Raw genomic sequence first — 6,090 nt, forward strand, 5'->3', positions numbered from 1 at the left:
ATGGAGCATCGGAATTTAGAGCAACGTTGTGCAATAAAGTTTTGTGTTAAACTTAGTGAATCCACTACTGTGACTTTTGAAAACCTGAAAGAGGTCTATGGGGAACATTGCTTATCAAGAGCACAAGTTTTCCGCTGGCACAAATCATTTTTGGAAGGCCGAGAACGCGTTAAAGATGAACCTCGCTCAGGGAGACCTTCAACTTCAAAAACTGACGAAAACGTTGAACGTGTGAGGGCTCTTATGAGATCAGACCGTCGTTTAACAATAAGGATGATGAGTGAACAGTTAAATTTAAACACTTTCATCGTACATCAAATTTTGAGAGACGGTTTGAACATGCGAAAGATTTTTGCCAAAATGGTGCCGAAAAACCTCACAACTGAACAGAAGGACAATCGAAAAAACATGTGCATTAATCTTGAGAGGATTGCCAATGACTAAGAATTCTTCGATTGTGTGATCACAGTTGATGAATCCTGGATATTTGAGTACGATCCTGAAACAAGGCAGCAAAGAGAAGGGTGGCACACTCCGTCATCTCTTCGGCCGAAGAAATGTGAAATGAGCAAATGAAATATCAAGACGATCCTGATTCGTTTTTTTGACAGTAAGGGTATCGTGCATAAAGAATTTGTTCCACCAGGACAAACTGCCAACTAAGTGTTTTATAAAAGTGTCCTTGACAGGCTCAGGAAAAGTGATTCGTGTAAGACCAGACATTGCAGACACGTGGATGCTTCATCATGACAATGCTCCGTGTCACACGGCCATTGACGGCCGTGAATTTTTGACCTCAAAACGCATTACTGTTGTTTCTCAACCCCCCTATTCACCTGATTTGAGTCCTTGTGGCTTTTTCCTTTTCCCGAAAATCAAACATGTCCTAAAAGGATGTCATTTTGGAACTCTGGAGAACATTAAAAAAAATGTGACCGACCAGTTAAAAGCCATACCAGCTGAAGGCTTCCAGCGCTGCTACCAAGAGTGGGAACGACGATTCCGCCGGTGTATAGCTGCCCAAGGGAACTACTTTGAAGGAGATAACATTGTTGTTTGAAAAACATAAAAACTTTAGTTGGTACAAAATCAGTCTCATTACTTTTTTAACACACCTCGTATATCGAGAAGAACAATGCCCAAGATATAACGGCATACAAAACACATGGCAAGAAATAATCAGAGGAGAATCAGATCTAATGTGGTAAAACTAACAACAAAATTCAATCAGCAACTGAAAAGCAAGATTTTATGACCAAGAAATTCATAACCACAATATCCGCGGTCAGATTGCAACTTTGATATCTCTAATTACCGATGTCAACTCCTGACCGCGATACAGGAGAAGATGGTTGCGAGATGTAAGACATGAACAGCCGATGAATGGAAAGAAGTAATATGATCCGATGAATTATCATCATTGTTTCCAACAATAGTCCAGTTTTATGTATGGAGGACATTTGAAAGAGGCGTATGCACCGGATGTCTATTCCCTACCGTAAAGCATGGTACGGTAACACTGTTTTACAAGGGTTATGAAATTTTGTACTATGAAAGGAATGTGACATTGAAGTTCAAATGAGACATCCGATTTGATCCGTCAGCAGTGATGTAATGCTAATTTTTGAGGTGGGTATACGCTCCATTCCTTGTAACACCCCCATATATATAGTATATATATGGAGGGTGTTACATATATAGATATAGATAGATAGATACAGATATGGTGTTTCATAATTCCTATTACAGCACTTGGAGGCTGAAAGTAGGCACGAAAACAAGCAAAAAAGAAGTTCATTATATGTCTTTTTCGAGTTATGAGCTCAGGAAAGTGCAGAAAATTGAACTTGGAGCATTAATAACTCAAAGGTTAATAGTGTTAGCAGTATGGTGAACTTTGGAGGAAACCATACTTGTATTTTTGACAAATGCCACATTCAAGATGTTCGGGAAATTAAGCATTTTTTTAAACCTTGCTCCATTTAATCCACAATTATCCATGAGAACTGGGTTTATTTTGTGAAATTCTGTATCTAGTTTCTCCATACTCCTGAACTTTGTATTTCCTAACAACATCGATGGGTTTCTTCCAAAGTTCACCACAACACTTCCTCTAATACTATTGCTTTGCGCTACTAAGGTTTAAAAGAGCAGGATATTTACATGAAGTAACAAAAAGAAAAATCTGGATGGAGAGCTACATATTGGAAAATATTTACCAAACCAATTAACTTATCAACCAGAAACTAAGCAAACGATTAACTACAGTATCATAGATTAAGACATTTAACTCTCTTTGTTAAGTAGGCCAGGCTGTAGAAACGGTTGTACTTCGAATTGGAGGCCAATTTATGGCTGAATTAAGCCCTGATGCCAGCTTCGAAGATAAGAGCCGGTAATATCGGTGTACCCATCTAGAACTTTAGTAAAATAAATTCTTTCCAGTCGAGGCTTAAGTTTCCCGTTAGAAGGGATTCATAAAGAAAAAATCACAAACGACAATCTTACCGTGACAAGTAACTCAATTACTAGAGCATTCGCCTCGTTTTCGGGAGAACGTAGGTTCGAATCCCACTGCGGAGCATCCTGACGTGTTTTCCTAAGTCCTACAAGGAAAATGCCGGGATAGTACGTACTAAACAGGCCTTCGCCGATACTTTCCCAAATCCTTTTTATTGTTATTATTGTTGTTAGGTATCCAGTATAAAATGGCCTCTTAGATGTATTTGGTGATTGGTAAATAAATGAAATGAAATAAAATGAAACAAATACGGACCCTGGGAAAAAACGACAAATAATGTTCTCCTTCTAAAAAATGTTCCAAACTAAAAAATGGGAGCTTTTCCACTTTTTAAATTCAAAATTGAATTTTTAAGACCGTTTTTTTTTTTTTTTTTTTTTTTAATTAAAACCGAGGAAGTAAATAAGAAACCCCACAAGTCTAGCTCTTCTAGGTAGATTACAATTTCCGTGATCAACATTTTCTCCGATATTGGCAGGTGTTTCATCACTGCTTATTAAATTTAACCTTAAGCACACTATCAGACAAAAGGATTTGCAAAGGACGCTGCCTAGACTTATAAGCTGATGTACTATTCCAGCATTCACTTAATCCGTCAAAGGAAAGCTTGGAATGACCAGTGAGGATGGCCGGCTATAGATTTCTTTTTTTAAATATAATTACTCGCACAGCTGTTTCCAGCTAAATTTAAACCAGGGCCGTTCACACAGGTGCAAACTCCAGTAATAATAATAATAATAATAATAATAATAATAATAATAATAATAATAATAATAATAATAATAATAATAATAAATCGGTGCAGAAGATGTGGAAAAAACCCTTTGCAGATCAGCTATCCTAAGAGAGGTTTTTCTTCATTCGCATCACGCAAATATCGGAATAGTACCTAACTTATAGGCTCCAAGTTGACTTAATTTCGGCTGCAAATGAGCAGTACTAATCCGAGATTCACTATTGTATTTGATGTTATTAGGAACGACGGTGAATGCTTCAAACTAGGCCGACGATAGGTCACGTTTTTTATTATTTTTGTGGAGGCTAACGATTTCTTAGCGCAAACATATTCATTTAATTTCCTCTTAAACCTTGAACCAAAGGAAAGACAAGTTTTTACGGAACTTACTTCCGCGATTGGAAAGGAACTGGTTCCATTCCGTACTGCCAAGTTCAAATTGTATCCAAAGGGTGATCAGATTCTGACAAGCAAAAAGTAGGACACATGTATAATAGTAAATGGTATTCTACTGCGTCGGCAATACGGCAATTCATAGACTTTGAATTTGGATCAAAGAGGGCGTGAAAACTATGGTCATTGCTATGCCAAAAGAGAACAACTTCAATGTCACCACACGGATATACGCCCTACTCCTCACCCTCCTTCTTTCTCACCACTCAACTCTATCTACCACTGATCTTTATAAACAAATTTTTAAGAGAAACATATGGAAACAGCTTGGCTTCATTTTATTATAATACCAGAGATCAGCTTTCAGAAGGTAAAGACAGCGCATCTGACATCTTGAGGAAAATGCAGGTTCAGAATGCTGTTTTCCATTATAGAAGGGATTCTCGGAAAACTCGATTCCCACACCCCGAAAACGCAAACATTTAAAAAGAATTTAGACATCATTCGCGGCAAGAGAAGGACGACCAGCTGTTTAGTGAATGTTTTTACTTTGAAATACAGTACATGAACAGCAGTTGTTGTTTGTTCTAATTAAGTAAGTATACTATGAATCGAATGTAGCGTATACCCTCGTACTTCCTAAATTTTAGGTGGCCATACGATAGTTTCCAAAAATTAGAGGTGAGTATACGCCGTATACCCGCGTATACCCTCCATTACATCCCTGTCCGTCAGGGATAGTTTACGAGTAATTCAAGCATTCATGTACTACATATATTCATATACATGCCAAACACAGTATATGGTAACAAAAGGGAATTTGGAAAGTAAGACCTTGCAACATTGACAGCTTTCATTTTTCAGAGGTTGGCAAAACTTGCCCGACAGTGTTTTGCTGTTGCAATGTGATGTTGGGAGTAGTTTGTAAGTTAAACTGAACGTGTGAATCTGGTACTTTATCGGGCGTTAGTACTACTTACTGTATGTAAACTGAATGCTGTGGATTCATTTTGTTTGTGTTTAAGTGAAGTAAAAAATGCCTCGCACTCGTGGTTGTACGTACGCAGCTAACAACTTTTGTTATGTTTGTCGCGAGTTCACCTTCGTGAGGAACAGGAAGAAAATCACACCCTCATCAAGAGGGCATATAAGCAGTACTTTGGCGTCGGAGCTGGTGATTTTGATAAGAAGTGGTCACCTAATATGTGTTGTGCTACGTGATGGCAAGGAAAAAATGTTTCATTATTTGCTGTACCGATGGTTTGGAGGGAACCAAGAGACCATTTGACAGACTATTATTTCTGCTTAACCGAAATTCAGGGATTCACGAACAGCAAATCAAAGAAACATATTGTTTATCCGGATCTGCCGTCAGCAAGACGACCTGTGGCACATTCTGAAGCTTTACAAGTTTCTTCAAGGTCCACAGATATAAAAGAGATGAGTGATAGTGAAGAAAGTAGCACTACAGAACTTACATCTCCGGAAAAAAAGAAGGGATCCCCCGTATCAAGGCAACGAGTACGCCCACGCCACGTGTATTACAGCAGGATGATTTAAATGATTTAGTGCCAGACTTAGAACTCAGTAAACAGACAGCAGAATTGTTAGGCTCCAGGTTACAGCAATATAACCTTCTCCACGAAACAACCAACATAACCTTCAGGAACAGAGAACGTGCTTTTGTCTTATTTTGCCACTGATACTTCCGTGACATTCTGCAATGATGTTCATGGATTAATGACAGCCTTGCACATAACATACGAACCTGGTGAATGGAGATTATTTTTGGATGCTTCGAAGAATAGCTTAAAAGGTGTATTGCTGCATATCGGGAATAAACTGCCTTCAATCCCAGTTGCATATGCCACTTTTACCAAAGATGAGTTATGAAATTTTCAGAAAGATATTGACCTTAATTAAGTACAGTGAACATAAGTGGAAGTTGTGTTGTGACTTCAAGGTAAGCATTATTATTAGGGATGCAACAAGGTTACACGAAGTATGCATGCTTTTTGTGTGAATGGGATAGTCGGGAAAGAACTTCCCACTATGTGAAAAATGAGTGGCCTAAACGCAATTGGACAGTTGATGAAAAGAATGTGCAAAGGGGCAGTCTTGTAGATCCTAGAAATGTTCTTGTTCCATCCTTACATATAAAACTTGGACTTATTAAACAGCTTGTGAAGGCAATGGATCTCAGTGGGCCAGCTTTTGCATATCTTGCTGACAAATTTCCTCGACTGTCAGCTGCAAAAATAAGAGAGGGCGTGTTTGTAGGTCCGCAGATACGAGAACTGCACAAAAATAGAGGTTTTGAGGCATGTCTCACAGAGAAAGAAAAGCGCGCACGGATGAGTTTTACGAAAGTAACCAAAAACTTCCTTGGGAGAAGACGGGACCCTAAATACAAGGAGATGGTGGATGAAATGCTTGCAGC

The 6,090-nt window shown here is 38.5% G+C and overlaps 1 pseudogene; it reads left to right on the forward strand.

The window, feature by feature from the left end:
• On the forward strand, window positions 1-444 carry LOC145661098 (protein GVQW3 pseudogene; annotated as a pseudogene).
• Window positions 445-6,090: the final 5,646 nt, after the last annotated feature.

This window comes from Thermobia domestica, chromosome 9 (genome assembly GCF_964235325.1).
Source record: "Thermobia domestica chromosome 9, izTheDome1.hap1.1, whole genome shotgun sequence".
In the NCBI taxonomy this organism is placed as follows: Eukaryota; Metazoa; Arthropoda; class Insecta; order Zygentoma; family Lepismatidae; genus Thermobia; species Thermobia domestica.